Raw genomic sequence first — 23,841 nt, 5'->3', positions numbered from 1 at the left:
GTGTATTTGTTTGAAAAGTATATTACAATCTTATACTTTGTACCATCTAAATATTTAGCTGTGAAGTGGAATATGTGAAAATCACTGAATACTTTTTTTTAATGTGCCGTTCTTGAATCAGTGATTGTGAACAAAGACATTTGCTGTTACATCTGGCATCAGAGTAATTAAGGAGAGTAATTAAAAGTAAGGAACGTCACAATATATGTTGTAGTACATTTCTTCTATTCGTTCGCAAACAGATTCTTCCTCAGAAAATTCTTTCGAAACTGATTTAAGCCAGTGACCTTTTTACCACAGAAATACTCCCTCAACCAAATGATTCTGTAGCATAATGTGTGATAGCTTTCTCTTTCTAAACTGGTAATAGTACGGATATTTCTGTGATCCGATATTTCTCCTATCATTAACAAAACTGATATCCTTCGAACCGGATTTGAACCAGTGACCTATGGATGTCTGTCTGTTTGAAATTTCCAACTACAGTCCACCGCTCTACCAACTGAGCTATCGAAGGATCTAGAAGGTAAGTCATTGCTGCCGCTTCAATAATAATCTACGCGTTCCTAGCGCCAAGCAATAAGTTTGACAAAAAACCACATAGCCTTTTTTGTTTATTGGTTTGTTGAATTTCTCGTTAAAATTGATGCAGAACTTTGCATTTTTTATATAAATATTTCGCCTTGATTTTGTTTGTTTGTTTGTTTGTTTGTTTGTTTGTTTTGTGTTTTTTTTTTTTTTTTTTTTTTTTTTTTTTTTTTTTTTTTGTGGGAAGGGTCCCGGTTGGAGGTTGTGGGAGTTAGTTAAATAATTTCACTTCTGCTTGGGAATGAATCTGAATTCTCAGTAAAAGTTAGAACATTATTCTCAATAAAATTTAGAACATTCACAAACTACCATTAATACGAACTATATATAGTAATTATGACCTGTAATTTGATCGATAGTCTTACTCATGCTCTTAGTTTATCTACATTTTGATAGTTTTTTTCATTCAACTATTTATGACAGATGAAGAGGAATGATTTTATTACCCCATAAATTATCGACATAGAAAACGGGAAGAATAGTTTGCTGCATACCTGGGTTGCAAATTTTCTCTCTCTCTCTCTCTCTCTCTCTTCTCTCTCTCTCTCTCTCTCTCTCTCTTTAATTCTTAATATAAATACATTGGTATACTCGCACATATGTGCATATTTCATATATTGTGGTTCTTGTGTTTGTTAGTTCGCCAAAAACATTTACCAGCAAAAAATTCTTTAGAAACGAATTGGAGCTAGATATCTTTTTATAACAGAAATACTACCTCAAGTAAATTTCATGTGAAATGATTCTGTAACATACTAAGTAACCACTTATACTTTCTGACCTGGTAATGGTACAGATTTTTTTTTTTATCAGAAATTTCTCCGATCATGTACAAAACAGATTTCCTTCGAACCGGATTTGAACCAGTGACCTATGGATGTCTGTCTGTTTGTTATTTCCAACTACAGTCCACCGCTCTACCAACTGAGCTATCGAAGGATCTGAAAACTGAGGAGTTGCTGTTTGTTAAGATAATATATGCGTTCTAAGTTTCCAAGGGAAAGCATTTATAGTAGAATTTTTTTTCAATTCCTTAGCCATAAAGCACTTAGCCCATTCTGTTTATTGGTAAATTTAATTTCAAGTGAATATAATTATAAAATATGCCCAAAATATTTCCATATCTTTTTGGTTAAATCATTTCAATTTTGCTTAGAATAAAGCTGACTTCCCAATAAAAGTTAGAAGAAAGTTTATCAGTAACTTGTGGATATTGTTTTATACGAAATATTTAAATGTTATGAAATTCGAACGTGATATGATTATGAACTTTAATTCGGTTGATGGTCTCGCTCATTCTTATGGTTTAACTTTATTATGTACATTTAAGCTGAAAGATACTTTTTTTTCAACTCTTTCTGACGGATGAATAGGAATGTTTTCGTTGCCCCATATAATCATCGACATAGAAAACGGGGAGAGTAATTGGCTACATACTTGGGGTTGCAAAGCTCTCTCTCTCTCTCTCTCTCTCTCTCTCTCTCTCTCTCTCTCTCTCTCTCTCTCTCTCTCTCTCTCTCTCTCTCTCTCTCTCCGAAAATTCTTCTTGCGAACCGTATTTGAGCCGGAGACCTATTTATCACAGCAATAATACCTTCAGTAAACTTCATCTGAAATGTTTCTGTATCATACTGAGAGATCACATGTTCTGACCTGGTAATAAATCGTACCGAAAGTTTCGTGACAGATATTTCTCCGATCATGAACAAAACGGATATCCTTCGAACCGGATTTGAACCAGTGACCTATGGATGTCTGTTTGTCTTTTACTTCCATCTACAGTCCACCGCTCTACCAACTGAGCTATCGAAGGATCTGAAAGTCCCATCACTGCTGCTTGTTAAAAGATAGGCTACGGGTTTTCAACACCATGCAACAGGTCTCGAAGACAAAGCAGTTTCAGTCTTTTTTTATTCCATATTCGAAAATAACATAGTGCTTTCTGTTTTATGGTAAGTTGAATTTATTATGAAAATTATTTAAAGTATGACGGATGAAGAGGAATGTTTTCATTGCCCCATTAATTATCAACATAGAAAAAGGGAAGAGTAGTTTGCTGTATGTCTGGGGTTGCAAATTCTCTCTCTCTCTCTCTCTCTCTCTTCTCTCGTCTCTCTCTGCTCTCTCATATATATATATATATATATATATATATATATATATATATATATATATATATATATATATATATATATATATATATATTATATATATATATATATATATCTTTAATTTTAGATATACTCTATATATACTTTAGTACACACACACATACATACACGCACACACACATATATATGATATATATATATATATATATATATATATATATATATATATATAAGTATAATATATTATAGTAAATATCTTTTATTCGTTCGCAAACAGATTCTCCAGCAGAAAATTCTTTCGAAACAGATTTAAGTTCTTGACCTATTTACCACAGTAATACTCCCTGAACTAAATGATTCTGTAACATTATGTGTAATAGCTTCCACTTTTTGAACTGGTAATAGTACGGATATTTCTCCATCATTTACAAAACTGATTTCCTTCGAACCGGATTTGAACCAGTGACCTGGTTCAAATCTACCAACTGAGCTGTCGAAGGATCTGAAAGACAAAGTATTGCTTTTTGTTTAGTTCAATATTCGAAAAGCACAAAAGTCTTTAGTGATGAGCTGAATTTCTAATAAAAATTAGAATAGATTATGGTTGGCATTTTTGCATTATTGATGAACATTTCTCCATAATATTTAGGGGGATTTATTTAGTTAAATCCCTTTGTTTAGGAATAAAGCTGCCTTCTAAATAGAAGTTAGAGGGAGGTTCATAAGTAGTTTATAGTTATAAGAGCAAATTTTTTTACGAAACATTTTGTCCTGAACTTGGCTAATTTCGACAAATTACTTTACTTTCACTAAAAGGAAGCTGATATGATAATGAGCTTGGAAACGATCTGGTATATAAAGGAAATGCCATGGTAATAGAACTTTAGTTGGATGATCAAAATGTTTAAACAAAAAGAAGACCTGTTATACTGTGGAAACTACAGAGGAATAAAGCTTTTGAAGCAAGTACTAAGATACTAGAAAGAATAGTAAAAGACAGGTTGAGAGTGTGTATAGATTTACAAGAACAGCAATTTGGGTTTACGAAAGGAAAGAACACAGTGGATACTATGTTTATAGTAAGACAAGTCTAAGAGAAGTATCTAAGAGAAACAGGAAGGTTTACTTGTGTATTGTGGATCTTGAAAAGGCTTATGATATAGTACCAAGAAGAATAGTCTGTTGGTGTTTGAGAGAGAGAGAGTACCAGAGAATTTGTAAGGTTAGTGAAGACGATGTATGAGGGGACAAGAAACCACTGTACAGACAAAATATGGGGAGACTGAGGCATTCCCTGTGGAGGTTGGCCTCCATCAGGGGTCAGCTCTGAATTCATTCTTGTTCTTCGTTGTTATAGACACACGGATATCAGACTTATGGAACAAAAAAAAAAAAACTGTGGGAATTGATGTTTGCTGATGATTGAGTCATTATAGCAGACATAGAAGAAGAACCGCAACACAAGGTTTTAAGCATGGAAAGGAGCCCTAGAAAGGAAAGAATTGATAGTGAACATTGGAAAGTCAGAGCTAATGATTAGTAGTAGAGAAGGGCATGAAGAAGTAAACGTTCAAGTGGAAGGTAGTACAGTGCTAAAGCAGAACAATGAGTTTAACTACTTGGGATAAATAATAACAGAGGAGGGAGGTACTGGGAAAGCAGTGAGACAGAGAGTGAAAGAAGCGTGGCAAAAATGGAGAGAAGTAACGCTCGTCAAGATCATAGAAAACGGAAAGAGTGGTTTGCTACATACCTGCGGTTGCAAATTCTCTCTCTCTCTCTCTCTCTCTCTCTCTCTCTCTCTCTCTCTCTCTCTCTCTCGTGCTCATTTGGTGTAGAATATTTTACAAACAAAAACTAATCTAAATGACCTGAAAACAGATCCATCTAAATTATTTCATTTCATAAAGAAATCCATATCGTACTCAACTAATAGAAATTTAGATTACTTGTCAGAACGGACGAGATATTCTCTTCCGTCTGAAGTGGCCGTTCACTAATGGTGCCGGCCACTAAAATACGTGACACTTAAAACATACTTCATTATCGTTGAGATCTCCAGTTATTTCTAAAGAGAAGCACCTTTGCTTCAGTCGCACGCCTTCGATATCTCAGTTGGTAGAGCGATGGACTGTAGTTGTTACTTTCAAATAAACAGACATCCGAAAGTGTATGATCAAATACTTTTTGTGAGATCATCAGCTCGATTGATAACCTGATTGTGAAGTACCGAATGGAGCATGCTGGAGATTTTGGTGCAATTGGAAAGCCCATAAAAAGTTAAATTTCAGTTTCTCAACCATGAGTCATTTAATTTCTGTACCATTCTTATTATGGACTAGCTTCATATAAATACATAGTTTTTAATTGGTAATTCTGTGGCAACTGTCTATCTTCATGGGAAATATAGGTTCTCTATTGTGTGCCTTTGTTAACTCATATGGTAAAGTTTTGGACGAAAAGGGAATAGTTTTCACCAAGCAGTGATAATATAGATCTTTCATTTAAAATCATTTAAAAAGGGCTTTTGAGCTGACGTCAATTGAATGTTTAACAACCACCTGCAGCAACTAAGTTAAATGGCAAGCTCTCTCTCTCTCTCTCTCTCTCTCTCTCTCTCTCTCTCTCTCTCTCTCCCTTATACAGGTCTTGAGCAAAAGGTCAATCTCCTAACCTTTCTTTCTTTGTGAAACAGTTCTGTGGAAACTCTTGCTATTTATAATTTGTTTAAAATCACTATGTACTTATGTTGTAGAAAAGATTATACGCGTTATAGGGTTTATACTCACAGAGTATTATATATTTACTTGATATTTTAAAGAATATAAACCCATTGAATATTAATTTTGCTTGAGAAAGTAAAAGGCATGTGCTCACTGAGAGTAGTGCGTGTGTACAGTCTTGATAATTAAAACTATATATTTTCTGAATGTATATTATAATAGGGCTGAGATAGTGAAAATATCCTAAGAACCTTTGCATGTAAAATAAACATGAAATTTGCAGTTACCTTTGTTTCATATTCCTATCCATAATGGAAATGGAATTCTTCGGTAATTTTTGGCATTTGACAAATAAGGCCAAAGTTACAGACATCTTATAAGCATTGGCAAACGAGCCCTGATAAGCAATGCATATTATGTAAATGCAGAATACGCCAGACATGAACCCGGAACTGATATCTTTGACAGTTCTTCTTTCCTGTCGTTTGCTCTTGATGTTGTCCTTGTTTTACATCTCCTTTGGTTTCTGCTTTCGACAGAGGTAACTTTTCAGAGGCGAAGTTACTGTTCGAATGGAAGTTCAGGAGCTATTTATCCTGATGGTTTGACTATGAAACGAGGATCTTTTTCTCTTGCTTCTTTCGTTTTTTCACCCGAGAGTAACGTACTATCAGCGGAATAGCAAAAAAAGTAATTAGAAAACTCTAAGTCACGAGAGAGAGAGAGAGAGAGAGAGAGAGAGAGAGAGAGAGAGAGAGAATATATTGTACATTATGACGATTTATTTATGACTCATATTCGATAACTCTGTGTGTGTGTGTTTGTGTGTGTGACCCAAATCAATTTTACTAAAAACCAGAGACCTCATACACAACTTGAATCCACGAAGGCACTATTGGATTTCCACGATACAGCTCTTTAACTCTCCGTTTCGTGGGGAATCAACTGTGGTTTCCTTTGCTGAGAGAGAGAGAGAGAGAGAGAGAGAGAAGTAAGGTTGCCAACCATTCTTGATGCCGAATTACAAATAGGACTGTACTCGAGAGAGAGAGAGAGAGAGAGAGAGAGAGAGAGAGAGAGAGAGAACCAATCTTGGTGCCTAATAACAAATAGGACTCTGTCAGAGAGAGAGAGAGAGAATAGGAAAGACGTGGACATCCAGTCCTAATGCTAAATTACATAAAGGCCTCTTTCCGAATATTACTGTATTTACAAAGAGAATATGCGGAGGAAAGTGCATCTCCTTATCAGGCCGTTCTCAGCAAACCAAATGTAAAACCTAACGTCTGAATGAAGTGGCCATTAGGAGTGACAAGTGAATGCAAATGATAATTTCTCCCCGTTTCCACAGTAATTTGCCGAGACTACCCGGGACAAAGATAAGAGAGATGACCTAGTCTATATGATAATCCGGCGTTAAGTACCCGAGGAAGAGAGAGAGAGAGAGAGAGAGAGAGAGAGAGAGAGAGAGATTCTATCTCTTTTAGGTCGCCGTCCGAAATCCAGATCTAATTCAATCTGAAAATTAGGCCTTTTGTAGAACGACCTGAATGTAGGGTCACGTTCTTTGCTATTAAAGAAAAAAAAAAGGAACCACATGTGTTGCTAGGAGAGTGGGGGTTGGGGGAGTAGGCTGTCTAAGGATATGGGGCTAGAGAGAGAGAGAGAGAGAGAAGGAGGGTTTAGGGACGGGGCAAAGAGAGAAAGGTAATATGAGGGAATGAAAAGAAGACAGAACTCATTATAATTTATACTGTGTGTTATAATTTATACTTTTGTGTATGTTATGTATATAATTTATACTTTGTGTATATATATATATATATATATATATATATTATATATATATAGTATATATAATATATATATATATATTTATATATATATATATATTGTTAAATTCTCTCAACCATTTGCTACGCACAATTTTCTCGTTAATGAAAATATGCTCCAGTATATATATATATATATAATATATATATATATATATATATATATATATATATATATATATATATCATATATAATATATATATATATATATATATATATATATATATAGTATATATATATATATATATATATTTATCAGGAGACAAAGGACGGCGACGGCCAGTTGGACGCATCAGCGTGTAGATGGACCATAGGAAACGGTGTAATTCATTTTTAATTCCTTATTTCCTACGTTTCGTAATATCATTATTACAGCTTCAGGGAATCTCTTAGACAATAAATAAAATTACTTTAAAATTACTTTAATAAAAGTTTTCTTTCTAAAAACAGATGTATTAAAAGAGCCATTATCCCTAGTGACAAGAACGTCTAAGAAAGGTAATTGAATGTTCACTTCTTTTTCCACGGTAAAATTAATGTTACTATGTTTAGTATTGACATATGCTAAAAAGGAGTCAATATCACAGTCATTTTTAAATAAGGCGAAGGTGTCATCAATATACCTACCATAAAACAGTGGATGGAACCTGAGTGGGCAGTCATCTAACATGCGTTCTTCCAGCGAGCACATGAAGATGTTGGCAAAAGTGGGACCCAAGGGAGAGCCCATGGCTACACCGTCTGTTTGCTTATAAAGTTTGCCGTCAAAAACAAAGGCAGTGTCCCGCACTGCTAGTTCTAAAAGAGTTTTAAAAAACGAACGATTGAAATTGTTAAAAACAGAATCTGGCTCAGGAAAAAGTTTGTTATACGATATCGATAGTTTCTTCCACAGGGACATTAGTAATGAAAGATTCAACGTCTAAACTGGCCATTTTCAAATCAGCGTCCTGTGGAAGAAACTATCGATATTATCTTAAACTTCTTCCTGAGCCAGATTCTGTTTTTAAAAATTTCAATCGTTCGTTTTTTAAAACTCTTTTAGAACTAGCAGTGCGGGACACTGTCTTTGTTTTTGACGGCAAACTTCATAAGCAAACAGACGGTGTAGCCATGGGCTCTCCCTTGGGTCCCACTTTTGCCAACATCTTCATGTGCTCGCTGGAAGAACGCATGTTAGATGACTGCCCACTCAGGTTCCATCCACTGTTTTATGGTAGGTATATTGATGACACCTTCGCCTCATTTAAAAATGACTGTGATATTGACTCCTTTTTAGCATATTGATGACACCTTCGCCTCATTTAAAAATGACTGTGATATTGACTCCTTTTTAGCATATGTTAATACTAAACATAGTAAAATTAATTTTACCGTGGAAAAAGAGGTGAACAATCAATTACCTTTCTTAGACGTTCTTGTCACTAGAGATAATGGCTCTTTTAATACATCTGTTTTTAGAAAGAAAACTATTACTGGTCTAGGATCCAATTACTATACTTCTTGTTTTTATGATTTTAAACTAAACTCTATTTTTACTCTCCTCCACAGGGCGTTTTTTATTACATCGAACTGGCAATTCTTCCACCAAGAAATTAGTTTCCTTTCTGGATATTTTACGAATAATTGCTTCCCACAGACTTTGCTTTATAAAAAGCTCCGTTTGTTTTTTAACAAACAATTCGCTAATGTCGCCAAACGCTGTACAGTACCAAAATTAGTTTTTTCTGCCAAATTCCCGTTTTTACATGATGACTCCTTTCGGAAAAAGTTTACACAAATTGTTCATAAACATTATGGTGCCATTAATCTGAAATTAATTCCAATAAACCCACTAACAATCGGTTCCTTTTACAGATATAAAGATCTATTGGACCCTCTTTTGACCTCCAACGTGGTCTATAAGTATACTTGCCCTGAGTCTAACTCTGGGACATATGTCGGATCCACGAGGTTACTGCGGGTCAGAATCGACTCTCATCGGGGATTAAGTTTCCGTACTGGCTGTAGGCTCTCCAATCCCGAACATTCTAATATAAGAAACCATTCACAAAACTGTAAAATATATATAGGAAGAAGCCATTTCCGAATCATAGGCCAAACAAGCAATGGATATGAACTGCCTATCCTAGAATCATTATTTATTAAACAACTGGTTCCCCAGTTAAATACCCAGACCTCCTCCACACAACTGTACCTGAGCTAACTTTATTTATGTATTGTCATTGTGTCTCTTGCCTTCTCTGCATGAGGTTGGTTAGCGGTCTTTAGTCTTTTTTTATGTTTTTTTTTTTCTAATTGTGTTGTAATTTATAAATGTTGAATTTTAGAGTAATTTTTAAAGTAATTTTAAAGTAATTTTTAAAGTAATTTTAAAGTAATTTTATTCATTGTCAAACAGATTCCCTGAAGATGTAATAATGATATTACGAAACGTAGGAAATAAAGAATTAAAAATGAATTACAACTTTTCCAATGGTCCACCTTCACGCTGATTATATATATATATATATATATATATATATTATATTCATATATATATATATAATCTATATATATATATCACAGTCATCCTATTCGACTGGGTGGTTTTTATAGTGTGGGGATCCGAGTTGCATCCTGCCTCCTTAGGAGTCCATCACTTCTCTTACTATTTGCGCTGTTTCCATGAGGACACTCTTCTGCATGAGTTCAGAAGCTACTTCGGCATCTAGTTTTTCCAGGTTCCTCTTCAAGGATCTTGGGATCGTGCCCAGTGTTCCTATCATTATGCATACAATTTCCACGGGCATTTCCCATATCCTTCTTATTTCTATTTTTAGGTCTTCATACTTATCAATTTTTTCTCTTTCGTTCTCATCTACACTGGTGTCACATGGTATTGCGACATCAATGAGTGATACTTTCTTCTTGATTTTGTCAAATAACGTCACGTCTGGTCTATTGGCTCGTATCATCCTATCTGTTCTGATACCATAGTCCCAGAGGATCTTTTCCTGATCATTTTCTATCACTACCTCAGGCTGGTGTTCTTACCCCTTATTACTGCAAACTAGGTGGTGTTTCTTGCACGGGATCAAGTGGAGGATGGCTTTTGCTACTGAATCATGCCTGTTTCTGTACTGGTTTTTGGGCGAGTGCGCAAGTGCCAGACATTCAATTGGTATGTGATTTATGGTCTCGTTTTTCATATTGCACTTCCCTCATACGGATGAAATGTCATTTCCGTCTGTCGTTCTTTGAACATATCTGGTTCTTAGTGCCTGATCTTGTGCTGCTGTTAGCATACCTTCTGTTTCTTTCCATTATTATTATTATTTTTTTTATTTTTTTTTTTTTTGCTCTATCACAGTCCTCCAGCGGTATTAATAGTGTAGGGTTCTGGGTTGCAACCTGCCTCCTTAGGAGTCCATCACTTTTCTTACTATGTGCGCCGTTTCTAGGATCACACTCTTCTGCATGAGTCCTGGAGCTACTTCAGCCTCTAGTTTTTCTAGATTCCTTTTCAGGGATCTTGGGATCGTGCCTAGTGTTCCTATGATTATGGGTACAATTTCCACTGGCATATCCCATATCCTTCTTATTTGTATTTTCAGGTCTTGATACTTATCCATTTTTTCCCTCTCTTTCTCTTCAACTCTGGGTGTCCCATGGTATTGCGACATCAATGAGTGATACTTTCTTCTTGATTTTGTCAATCAACGTCACGTCGTCTATATGCACGTACCACCCTATCTGTTCTGATACCATAGTCCCAGAGGATCTTTGCCTGGCCGTTTTCTATCACTCCCTCAGGTTGGTGTGTGTACCACTTATTACTGCAAGGTAGCTGATGTTTCTTGCACAGGCTCCAGTGGAGGGCTTTTGCCACTGAATCATGCCTCTTTTTCTACTGGTTCTGTGCAAGTGCCGGGCATTCGCTTGCTATGTGGTTTATGGTTTCATTTTTCGTATTGCACTTCCTTCATGTGGGAGAGATGTTATTTCAGTCTATCGTTCTTTGAACATATCTGGTTCTTAGGGCCTGATCTTGTGCCGCTGTATCATTCCTTCAGTTTCCTTCATGAGCTCTCCCCTCAGTAGCCATTGCCACGTGTCAGTGCTGGCTAGTTCATTAGTCTGGCTCATGTATTGTCCGTGCATTGGTTTGTTGTGCCAGTCCTCTGTTCTGTTTGTCATTCTCCTGTCTCTGTATATTTCTGGGTCTCCGTCTACTTTTATCAGTCCTTCTTCCCATGCACTCTTTAGCCACTCGTCTTCACTGGTTTTCAGATATTGCCCCAGTGCTCTATTCTCGATGTTGACGCAGCCCTCTATACTTAGTAGTCTTCTCCCTCCTTCCTTTCGTGTTATGTATAGTCTGTCCGTATTTGCTCTTGGATGTAGTGCTTTGTGTATTGTCATATGTTTCCTAGTTTTCTGGTCTAAGCTGCGGAGTTCTGCCTTCGTCCATTTGACTTTTCCTGCCTGTATCTGATTACTGGCACTGCCCATGTGTTTATGGCTTTTATCATATTTCCGGCGTTGAGTTTTGACTTGAGTATCGCATTGAATCGCATTGAGTCTCTGTATATATTCTTTCCTGATCGTGTCCTTCATCTCTTGGTGTTGTATATCCCCTCCTTCCATTATTCCCAGGTATTTGTATCCCATCACATCTATGTGTTTGATCTGGTAGCTTTATCCCTTCAGTCCTTGTTACTTTGCCCTTTTGTATGTTGACTAAGGCACATTTTTCTACTCCAAACTCCATCCTGATGTCCCCAGATACAATTCTTACAGTCTGGATTAAGTTATCTATTTTCTTGATGCTCTTACCATACAGCTTGATGTCGTCCATGAACATCAGATGGTTAATTCTGTTGCCTCTTTTCTTGAGTTGGTACCCAGCATCCATCTTCTGCAGTACTTTTGTCATGGGAATCATGGCTACTACGAAAAGTAGTGGGAACAGTGAGTCGCCCTGGAAGATCCCTCTCTTGATATTAACCTCTGCTATTCTTATTCCAGAGCTTGTAAGTATTGTATTCCAGTTGCGCATTGTATTTTTGAGGAAGCTGATGGTGTTTTCCTCCTCCCCATATATTTTCAGGCATTCTATTTCCCATATGTGTGGTATATTATTATTATTATAATTATTATTATTATTATTATTATTATTATTATTATTATTATTATTATTATTATTATTATTATTATTATTATTATTATTATTCACTTGAAGAATTTTTCATTCTAAATATAAATGAAAATAATAATTTAAAAATATATAGTGGGCTATAATGTTTTACAATTCCTTTAAAATTTGTCCATGTGAATTAAGTGCTATTTTTAAAAAAAATCCATTAATATAATAATAATAATAATAATAATAATAATAATAATAATAATAATAATAATAATAATAATAATAATAATAATAATAATAATAATAACACACGAAGTAAAACATTGTTGCATGAGGCTTAGTCTCTCAAGGAACCTAGCGGTTGCTTAACGCTAAGCTTTCGAATAAGTTTATTTTAAGAAGCAACGTTGCTCTCTTCAAATAGGCCTTCGATAGCTCAGTTGGCAGAGCGGTGGACTGTAGTTGGAACTCTCAATCGAAGTAGATATACATAGGTCACCGGTTCAAAGGATGCGGTTTTCCAGTTCAAATCCGGTTCGAAAGGTACGGTTTTCCAGTTCAAATCCGGTTCGAAAGGTACGGTTTTCCAGTTCGAATCCAATTTGAGAGATATGTTTATCCAGTTCGAAGGATACGGTTTTCCATTTGGAATCCTGTTCGAAGGCTACGAGTTTTCCAGTTCGAATTCATTCGAAGGATACGGTTTTCCAGTTCAAAACTGATTTGAAGGATACGGTCCTGAATCCAGTTCAAAGGATATGGTTTTCCATTTGGAATCCTGTTCGAAGGATACGAGTTTTCCAGTTCGAATCTGATTCGAAGGATACGGTTTTCCAGTTCAAAACCGATTCGGAGGATACAGTTTTCCAGTTCGAATCTGATTCGAAGGATACAGTTTTCCAGTTCGAATCTGATTCGAAGGATACGGTTTTCCAGTTCGAATCTGATTCGAAGGATACGGTTTTCCAGTTCAAAACCGATTTGAAGGATATGGTCCTGAATCCAATTCAAAGGGTACGGTTTTCCATTTGGAATCCTATTCGAAGGATACGAGTTTTCCAGTTCGAATCTGATTCGAAGGATACGGTTTTCCAGTTCGAATCTGATTCATAGGATACGGTTTTCCAGTTCGAATCTGATTCGAAGGATATGGTTTTCCAGTTCAAAACCAATTCAAAGGATACAGTTTTCCCAGTTTGAATCTGATTCGAAGGATACGGTTTTCCAGTTCAAAACCGATTCGAAGGATACAGTTTTCCAGTTCGAATCTGATTCGAAGGATACAGTTTTCCAGTTCAAAACCGATTCGAAGGATACAGTTTTCCAGTTCGAATCTGATTCGAAGGATACAGTTTTCCAGTTCAAATCTGGTTCGAAGGATATGGTTTTCCATTTTGAATCCTGTTCGAAGGATGCAGGTTTTCCAGTTCGAATCTGATTTGAAGGTTACGATTTTCCAGTTCAAATCTGATTCAAAGGATATGGTTTTCCAGTTCGAAGAATATGGTTTTCCAATTCAAATTCGGTTCGAAGGTTACGTTTCTACAGTTTGAATCGGATTTATAGGATTTGATTTTTCAGTTCAAAGGATACGGTTTTCCAGTTTGAATCCAGTTTGAAAGATACAGATTTCCAGTTCGAATCCGGTTTGAAGGATACGGTTGTCCAGTTCGAATCTGGTTTGAAGAATACGGTTTTCCAGCTCGAATCCGATTCGAAAGATAAAATGATTTGGTCCGAGTTTGGTTTGAATTATAGGGAATTGAATTGCAGCAATCTGCACATGTTTCATCCTACGTTCAAACAACACCCACTCATGTTTCGGATTTGGTTCGAGGATTAAAAACTTTTTGTTTCAAATCTAATTTGAAATTCGGTTATTTGAACTTCCTTTTTCTGTGGTTGAAAGTCACTTCAAAAGATTCGGTTTTGAATATCTCTATTGAATTCATACTTTAAGGGCATCTTTTTCAGCTGGAATCCTGTTCGCATGTCTACCGATTTTATTTGAACAATCAGGCTTTATAAGGGAAATATTATTATTATTATTATTATTATTATTATTATTCATTATTATTATTATTATTATTATTATTATTATTATTATTATTATTAAAATTAAACCAAAACTGGTAGGAATCAAAACTAATAAATCAGCAGAAATAAATAATAGATCTTTAGAGAGCTCTCATACAGGCAAGTGATCTAATCTGACAGATTACCGTGAATTTTAAGATCTATGTAAAAAAATTAGAAAACAACAAATATTTCTTTCGATATTTTTGGGCAAAGAAAACAGATGAATGTAGATCGGGCTGAAGCACAAAAACGCACACACACACACATACTATATATTATATATATATATATATATATATATATATATATATATAGATATATATATATATATATATATATATATTGTGTTTATGATTGTTTGCTTTTTTTGCGCGTTTTCTGTTTTCAGAACGCAAATTTTAACATTATTATTATTATTATTAGAGGTTGATGCCAAAGGTTGGACTCTTAGACTTGTTAGATATGAATGTTTGATAAATGATAATAATAATAAGGCCTGGATATTTCAGGATAACTTTTGCTTAATGCTGAGCTTTCGAAGGCGTTTATCTTAATAAACAACATTGGTTGTTGTGTGAAGCCTTCGATAGCTCAGTTGGTAGAGCGGTGGACTGTAGTCGGGACACTGAAATTCAGCAGACATCCATAGGTCACTGGTTCGAATCCGGTTCGAAGGACACGGTTTTCTAGTTCGAATACGATTCGAAAAATTAAAAAAAAAATAGTTTGGTTCGAATATTGGTGTCTGTTTGCAGATCTGCTTGGAAGAATAACATTCAGATTCAAATAGCTGTGATTTGAACTTTCGAATGGTAAACGATTATTGTTCGAATACAGTTTTATTATTTCCTGTTCCGAATCTTGTTTAAGAGTGATCTTGTAAGGCTCGAACTCTCATCGAAATATCCAGTTTGAACATATGTAGAGCTCATTTTTCGAAAGCTGAACAGTATTTTTAGTACCCTAGTCGAAAGATAGGCTTTTGAAACTATTACAATAAAGAAAAAAAAGAAAAAGAAAAAAAATTAGGACTATCGAATTTGATTCAGAGGATAACAATCTGAACACCATCTGGTTACTGAATGAATAAGAACTCTTGTTGTTAAGATTTGGTTGGAAAGTAAGAATTCTTGGTACGAATCTGATTCATGAAAATTGTGATTGTAATTTGGTGATAATGGCGTTTTGAAGAGAAGCGATTATGCGGCAAATTAACCCACTGTGGCTAGTGCAAAGCTCTCTCTCTCTCTCTCTCTCTCTCTCTCTCTCTCTCTCTCTCTCTCTCTCTCTCTCAACATCTGGTGATTTTGACTTTATGATGATAAAAATAATTTCCAACTAGACATAATCTTACAAACAAATTAAAATTAATTTAAGCTTTTTGATATGATTACTTACCAGGCCTTTACCGAAGGGGGGTGGGGGCGCCGGGCCGTTGAACGACCCCGCCCCACAAATTTCAGGAAGTCCATACTTTCAAGTATATATGCAATGACATTTATAGTAGAAAAGGTCCAGTTTTCGGAAAAAAGACCACGCCCGCTCCCCCATAAAAAAACTGGGTACTGGCCTGCTGACAATAATAATAGCAAGAATGAATACTGAGTGAAGGGAAATAGTTCTGCGTGAGATTGGATCTCTCGGGTGACCTGTTGCTTGTTGCTGAGCTTTCGAAGACGTTATCTTAAGAAGCAACGCTGCTCTTATCAAACGGCCCTTCGATAGCTCAGTTGGTAGAGCGGTGGACTGTAGTTGGAACCCTGAACCGCAGCAGACATCCATAGGTCACTGGTTCGAATCCGGTTCGAAGGACAAGGTTTTCTGGTTCGAATCCGATTCGAAAGATAAAGTTCTATAGTAGCGTAGTTCGAATTCGGTATAAATGGTGAGATTTAAATTGCAGCTCCCGTAATTACTTGTCAGAGTCTAGTTTGCAGAACAACCCATAATGTTTACTTTGTAATATGAGTGATAGTATTTTTGAAGTTTGAATCTGGTTCGAAAGTCATTAATTTGAACTTCACAGATCACACGATACAAATGATATACGCCTAGTGTTCGAGATCCGATTTGAAGGGCGAGTCGTTATGGTTCGCATTCGCTTCGAAAGATTCGGTTTTGAACATCTATATAAGGTCGTTCCCTCGAACCTTAGACGTTTCCTGATTGAATCTGATTTGAAGAATCTGACTGCGTTTGGAATCAGATTCGGAAGATAGCTATTTGAACAATCACAGATTAAATAGGTGATGTTACTGTCCGAATTGCGTGCGAAAGCTAGATATCGCCGTTCGAATAATATTGATTTAAATTTTGTAGGCAGAAGCGTTTTGAAGGGAAACTGAATCGATTAGGTGGCAAATTAGAACAGCCTAAATAAAGAAAATTTTGATGGCATTTATGGCAAAATAGGGCTCTCTCTCTCTCTCTCTCTCTCTCTCTCTCTCTCTCTCTCTCTCTCTCTTTCTGCTATTATGTTATCGCGTAAGTACATTTGTAACCTGCCCTACAAACACTCTCTCCTTCCTAAATATAGGTTATTACGTAAGCAACATTTTTTGGTAACTTACTCTGGAAACAAATAGTTTTGCTTACACAGTACACTCATATAGTTGTTATTCGGTCTTCATTCAGTATTAAAGGTGAAAGTTCCCCTGACACCAACTCAACGGTTCATTGATATTTGCGATCTCCCTGAATAGCTCCATAACCCCAAAATACGTAAAATACTTGAAAGACTTTTAAACCTATTGACGGTTTTGCTATTTCTTTACATCAAAAGGTATTGATGATAACGAGAGATATCGAATAGGAAATGAAAGAGAATTTATGAAAGATAGTTTCAATATTTTTCAAGAATTAAAATATGGGATAACTTTGATGAAGCTTCGTCGCTCGAAACGTATATGAAATGAAAAGTCAGATTGCGAGTCAGACATATTCTTTTCTATGTTTGTTTTGTTTTATTTTTCTTAATTTCCGCGTAGGAGTGTTTGTCAGCGATTTCCATTTTGGAACTCACCACTTTCGCAATTCCTCTAATGTCTGGATAAGCAAAATGTGCTTCCAAAGTGTCTCCTTTTAATAATTGCCGTTTTGCGCATCTTTCCTATGATTGCTTTCAATTTTTGCTTTCCTTGCTTTCAACATATTGCTTTACCGTAGAAACTGAATTCTTTGTGTATATAGATTTTATTTGATCTTTAGTCTAAACCTTCGCTTTCATGAAAGGTGTGAAAAATGGAAAATTTTCTTCTAGTAGACACTTTAAGGGATCTCATATAAAAATTAACGTTACAAATGTCATGATCGTCGACGACGAAAATACATTTCCCGCTATAGTATATAACGAGCGAGAGAGAAGAGAACAGAAAATATAGTCGTATCCCCGTATTTACGATCACCAATAAAGGAGGATTACTAAAAAGAAACTTTTGTGTGTGTGAATTCCAATTAGGCATTAGACCTAAAACCTTTTTTCAGGCCAAGCCAGAAGAAAATAAAAAATAAGTACGTAAAAAACGGAAGGAGAGGGAACCTCTAATTGGTTTATAGAAGAGAGGGAGGGAGAAAGAGAGAGAGGCCTGGGTTTCATACCTTTAATTATTTCACGCTCGCTGAACAGAGACCTGTTGCTTGGCGCCAGAATCTCGCGCCCGACGTTGCTTCAGTCCGGCGTTGCTGCAGCAACGTTTCATTCCTTCGATAGCTCAGTTGGTAGAGCGGTGGACTGTAGTTGGGAGATTTCGAACAGACATCCATAGGTCACTGGTTCGAATCCGGTTCGAAGGATAGATTTTTTCTTTCAGTAGAAAGTGGAAAACAGTCAACAAAATTAACGAATAAGTAAGTGTTCTCAGATACACTTGGTAGGTGGCAATTTCACTTTATCTCTGTCTTTCAACAATATGTGACTGGCGGGGGAAAAGATGGCCTGGGCAAGCTTCTTTCAAAATCCAGCTCTCCGACGATGACCAGATATTGGACTTAGTAGTACCTAGTTGTTATTCGACTGATGTTTGACGCAGTGAGAGTGGTCGAGCGCCTTCAAAAATGTATCATACTCTCTTAATTAGATTCAAGTTGGTCTCGACGAGGTAATCTTCGCCTTGTCACAGTGAACCCATTCTCTCTCTCTCTCTCTCTCTCTCTCTCTTAGCTTTAATCTTTCCGTTTTCTCACACACTGCCCTCCAATCCACTGCTTTTTGCCTCATCCTCAATCAACCCATCTTTACGAGACATTATTATTGATTACCTTATTGCTTTATTCTCTTGAAAATAAGAAATAATTTTCTGCCCATATTTATGACTGTATTTCTCTCTTATATGTATCGTATTCAGGTGCATTTATGAAATTAGTGACTCCTCATACTGTGATTCCTTGAGACTTAAAATTGTTCTCTTTAGGATTTTTTAAAACAACAGAATTAGAGTTTAATGGTCGAGTTCAGAAGAACTGTAAGTCTAAAACAGTAGTTGGTGAAACTGCAAGGAAAAAGAATTTTCTCTTCTCAAATGAACGGAGAGTGAGGGCTAGTATTTAGAGTTCTTAAAATTTAGTTAACAATTAGTTATGTGATATATAAAAAAAACTGACCACTGAACAGTAACTGAAATAGCAAAATCATTCCATAACATGTAATATGTATCCAAGTAAATTTTTCTTTGTGGAATACGGATATTCTACAGAAAAAGGACTCTACGTATAGGTAGGCTGTTGTTCAGTCCGGCATCAGACACTCTCCAACTGGATAGTGGGTAAAGTTCCTTGATCCTCTCGTATATTGCCATCATTTTTTTGTAAGGTAGGTGCATTCTAGCATTGATATTGAGAACGATGATACTGTAAAATAATAATTGAAAGCAGGCTTGAAATATTTTCATGAATTCTAAAAGGAGAATTCCACAAGTGATTTTAGCCTTTCTTCCTTCCTTGAAGAGACGGCTCCATCTCTTACTTTCCGGATAGACCCAAATCCTTCTTCCTCCCTTTCCATTTTCCTGTTCCTTTTTCTTCTTTCCCTTTGTTTTCTTCGTCACCGGGCAAGAAAAGGGCATTTAGTTACACATTCCACTGGAATTTGATACAAAAAGTAATTTATAACGTCTAATCGTATAGCAGTAATCTATCTCTAAAATAGAGAGAGAGAGAGAGAGAGAGAGAGAGAGAGAGATTCCAAACATTTCACTGACAGTATGCAAAAGTTTATTCTGTTTCTACTTATATTAAGAGAGAGAGAGAGAGAGAGAGAGAGAGAGAGAGAGAGAGAGAGAGAGAGAGAGAGGGTGGGTTAATTGGTAGATTGTCTTCTCATCTCTCGTCTGCCCTACTACTTTTTCTACTGCTCTTCCCACCACCCACCACCCCCGTAACCAAATGCTTGACTTTCAGGTGGAATGGAATTAGGCTTAGAGAAGCTGGCAAAGAGATGGAATCATTTTACTCTCTCTCTCTCCTCTTCTCTCTCTCTCTTCCTCTCTCTCTCGCCCCTCTCTCGTCCTCTCTCTCTCATCTCTCTCTTCTCCAATCTCTGCGCCCCCACTTAATTTGTGCTTATCATATAGACTGAGTCGTCTATCTAAATTCCAGCCTGGGGCCTTGCAACCTATATGGACGAAATAAAAAAGAAATTAAACGTTCTTTTTTTCTTTGTATTTGTGTGAGGAAGAGAAGGATTGTTGATATATCTTCTTTCTCTGTGATTTCGCTTTTGCAGCACTTTTGGTCCATGGTTACGTTCTTGCTGAACATACTATTTTTCCCTAGAAGTTTTCCATCTCTCTCTCCCTCTCGTTTTATATATATATATATATATATATATATATATATATATAAAAAAAATATAAATGTATGTACGTATATTTCATGTATATATATGCATGTATATATATTTATGTATAATATGTATACACACGCATATATATATATATATATATATATATATATATATATATGTGTGTGTATATATGTGTGTGTGTGTTTATGTATGTATGTATATATTGTTACGAGCATCCATTTTGGATGGTCTTTTTATTTTTATTTTCCTTGACAAATTAGAAATCTGAATTAATATTTTAAAGGAATAAAATACGGAAACGAGAAATATCAAATCCAGTAAACACTACCAACAATTTGTTTTGACCGTGTGGACCACTGTGAGAGATTGTATTTTGAGTCAACCCTTTTCTCCCTTGCAAATATGATTTTAATGACACTCCACACCTGCATGCTAGCTTGTCATCCCCTTGTCAGACGTTAATGCTGACCCTGTTCCAAATCCTTACAATGGTTACTTGCACTTTGGAGAAAAGAAGCCCCTTTTATATTATACTCCTTAGTACTGAGGTCCACAGTCCAATCTTAAAAGAAGTCATTAGCGGCTGGTCGCCCTCCAACTCTTAGGCTTAGGTCACACATTCACGTATCAACGCACGCACGCCCACGCATGAGCGGAAATTGGTAGTTGGCAACAGCTTACGTCAGTAAACCGTTAATGTAACGTAAAACATATGTAAAATCGTAGACGTACGGTGACGGGTCGTCCAGGCGCTAAGCTCCGCCCACTAGGTCCCCATAGCCCACTCCAGTTTTGAAATGTGCAAAACAAGTCGTGGGTGGTCACACCAAATGTCACCTGACGTAGCTCCAGGCATTGCACGTGGGACCCACGGTGACTACTGCGGGGTAAGCGCTAGGGTCACCAGCATCGTTCGCCGTCGTTGTTTTCTTTCCGCGGCGAAGCACGCGGGCCTCCTAATTGCGCTGTAGCCTACGGCGAAACCGATTCACACATTTACAACCCTGTACGACATGGCAACGCTGTAGCATGGTATAAAAGGTCAGGTCGGCGCCCTCAGGTCAGCTGTTGTTTCAGTCTCCCAAGACCAGCAGTTTCCTTCAAGCTCTCCACAGCGCCCTTCAAGATGCCGAACCTCCTAAAACGACCAAGGAAGGGACCATCAACGTCACATCTTGCAGGACCTTCTTTCGGCCCGGAAAAAACTCCTACAGCCACTCCTGCAGACATTCAGGACAGGGAAAATGTCAACTTCCACCTACAGGAGTCGGAGTTGGATGAGATTCTGACTGATGACAGCGACACGGAAACTCTCCATGAAGCTACCCCCATTGACGAGGGACAGAACGTTCCCTTGTCGAAGATATTTATTTCTTCTCAATAGCAGTCTTACAATAATGGTGTAACAAATAATGTAAATATCTGAGCGGAATTCTTATATACATCTAAAAAATATTTTCTTGAATAGGTAGAATTCCTATTTATTTCCAAGAATGTTTGATAAGTTATTAGATGTTATTCTATATTGCTTAAATATAAATCGCCCATAGTCAACAGTTTTATATGCCTAAGTGTATGTCTGAATGGTTAAATCGAAGCAAGAAAATTCTAGTGCTAGTCTTATATAGTACTTATCCTATGTTCATTTATTTGTGATGTTACATTAATTACATATTATATATATTACAGATGGCTACTATCAAAAAGTTACCATAAAACTAAAATAGATTAATTTGTAGGAAAACAACGAAGAGACGAGCTGTTACAATGATTGTTTACGGAACGGCAAGCTCTGTTCATAGGCCCGCCCTTTTGTACCCTGCGGCACCACAACGGTGGGCGTGGTCTTGACGTGAAGTTGACGTATAGAACATTACAATATCGGCGTTAGTTTCAGGTAGACGTTTGACCTTGCTTTCTTTGCGCAAAAACGCGTCTTGATGACCTGTCCCTCCTTGCCTCTACCTGACCTCTTTCTCTCGCTTTCGTTATCAAGACCTTTCTGCCTCCGCTACTCCACCCACACACACCTGCATGACCACCGGGCATCCTAAACCCACTCCTCTTTGCCGGCGTCCAATGACCTCTTACAGGCAATGAACAAGGATTAGCAGTGGAGATTAAAGCACCCGAGGAAAATCATGCCAGCCTAAAGTAGATGTGACTGGCTCTTCCAACTAGCATAAATATGGCCTCTCCTTGTCCACCAAATGGCACTTTGCCCTGGGAAGGTCCTGCGGTAAAATAACATGATATATAATTCGAGTGATTCATATGCTTTTGCATTTAGCTTATTTTAACTTCTCCTTTGACTTGTCTATCAGCTCTGACTGCTTTGCAGATCCGTGTTGCCTGCCCCGTTGTGTGCCTTCTCCAGTGATTCAAAAGTGCCACTCAACTTACTCGCCATTGCCAATCTTGAGTTGAAGCCCAGGATACCAGAGAGAGCAAAGGCTCCACTACATAGTGTTATTCAGTGTTGTTAGTCTTAAGCCCTTGATACTCATTTTAAGTGTTCTTGCTTGCATCTTGGTGGCACATTTGTTGTTGCTATTATACATCGTAGAGTCAGTCCTGAGAGTAGCACGGAGCCAACTAGCGCTCCTATATCATATCTTCTGATTAACCATATAGAAATAGTAATTCATTTGTGGACAAAATTATGTTTGCATTCAATCCTTGAAGTAGCTAAGCTAGTGTTTCTATAAAAGGTTCTCTTTACATTTCCTATTCATAGCCCTGTGTGCCTCCTCTAGTCAGCTTCAGCGTGTTCGCACAAGGTGTAGATTTTAGAGTAGAGTGAAAATTTTGATAGCTCAGATGTTTCTTTAATATAATTGGAAATGGACCGAACTTTTATATATTTTTCAATAATGATATAAAGCTCTCTCTCTCTCTCTCTCTCTCTCTCTCTCTCTCTCTCTCTCTCTCTCTCCTCTCCTCTCGTCTCTCTCTCTCTCTCTCTCTCTCTCTAAAAGCAGGAAACTTGGAAACATTCACTCTAATTGCACTATTTTGAAGCGAGTTCGGCTTGACTGAAATCTTGTGGTATATTAAACATTTTAATAAAGTTAAAATGTCAGAAGCTTCGTCTTGCAAATATTGATAAGTTATTGTTATGATAATATTGGTGATGTCTGTTTATATAAATTACTACCCTAAGAACTAAAAACAAAACGTAAAGTAGTAGATGTGTTCATTTGACTTTTGATATAAACCGCATCAAAATCATTTGCGCATTACCAATGAAACTTGAAGTGAAGGTGGCGTCATGCGTAGCACTTTGTATAAATATTGCTCATAAAATCTCCTTTGTGTGGGGTCGAATATATATTTCCAGGAGGTCTATTTTTCAGGAGGTAGATTTGTGGGGTGGGAGGTGGGATTTCAAAGGTAGCGCCACTTTTTTTTTTTATTCAATTTTTAACCCAAAATACTTTTGTGTCTACCTTTCTATCTCTGGAGCTGTAAGAATTCATTTTTGCACATGTAGTTATGAACACATTCAACTGTGGGGATGAGGTATTTAGGTTTTGAAAGAATAACTCTTTCAGGGGTGGGCGAAATGGTAGTCGTTTC

The 23,841-nt window shown here is 36.7% G+C and overlaps 6 non-coding genes across 6 annotated transcripts; 3 read left to right on the top strand and 3 right to left on the bottom strand.

Moving 5' to 3' along the window:
- Window positions 1–421: 421 nt before the first annotated feature.
- On the bottom strand, window positions 422–517 carry Trnay-gua (transfer RNA tyrosine (anticodon GUA)). Its single transcript has 2 exons — window positions 481–517; window positions 422–457 (listed from the first exon to the last, which is right to left on the bottom strand). It is a non-coding gene; the product is annotated as a tRNA-Tyr (tRNA).
- A 914-nt stretch (window positions 518–1,431) lies between these two features.
- On the bottom strand, window positions 1,432–1,527 carry Trnay-gua (transfer RNA tyrosine (anticodon GUA)). Its single transcript has 2 exons — window positions 1,491–1,527; window positions 1,432–1,467 (listed from the first exon to the last, which is right to left on the bottom strand). It is a non-coding gene; the product is annotated as a tRNA-Tyr (tRNA).
- Window positions 1,528–2,305: 778 nt separating this feature from the next.
- On the bottom strand, window positions 2,306–2,401 carry Trnay-gua (transfer RNA tyrosine (anticodon GUA)). Its single transcript has 2 exons — window positions 2,365–2,401; window positions 2,306–2,341 (listed from the first exon to the last, which is right to left on the bottom strand). It is a non-coding gene; the product is annotated as a tRNA-Tyr (tRNA).
- A 12,641-nt stretch (window positions 2,402–15,042) lies between these two features.
- Window positions 15,043–15,139, top strand: Trnay-gua (transfer RNA tyrosine (anticodon GUA)). The gene is made up of 2 exons: window positions 15,043–15,079; window positions 15,104–15,139. It is a non-coding gene; the product is annotated as a tRNA-Tyr (tRNA).
- A 1,038-nt stretch (window positions 15,140–16,177) lies between these two features.
- Trnay-gua (transfer RNA tyrosine (anticodon GUA)) lies at window positions 16,178–16,274 on the top strand. The gene is made up of 2 exons: window positions 16,178–16,214; window positions 16,239–16,274. It is a non-coding gene; the product is annotated as a tRNA-Tyr (tRNA).
- Window positions 16,275–18,161: 1,887 nt separating this feature from the next.
- Window positions 18,162–18,254, top strand: Trnay-gua (transfer RNA tyrosine (anticodon GUA)). Its single transcript has 2 exons — window positions 18,162–18,198; window positions 18,219–18,254. It is a non-coding gene; the product is annotated as a tRNA-Tyr (tRNA).
- The last annotated feature ends 5,587 nt before the right edge of the window (window positions 18,255–23,841 follow it).

This window comes from Macrobrachium nipponense, chromosome 11, assembly GCF_015104395.2.
Source record: "Macrobrachium nipponense isolate FS-2020 chromosome 11, ASM1510439v2, whole genome shotgun sequence".
Classification (NCBI taxonomy): domain Eukaryota; kingdom Metazoa; phylum Arthropoda; class Malacostraca; order Decapoda; family Palaemonidae; genus Macrobrachium; species Macrobrachium nipponense.
This window is presented reverse-complemented; position numbering and strand designations above follow the sequence as displayed.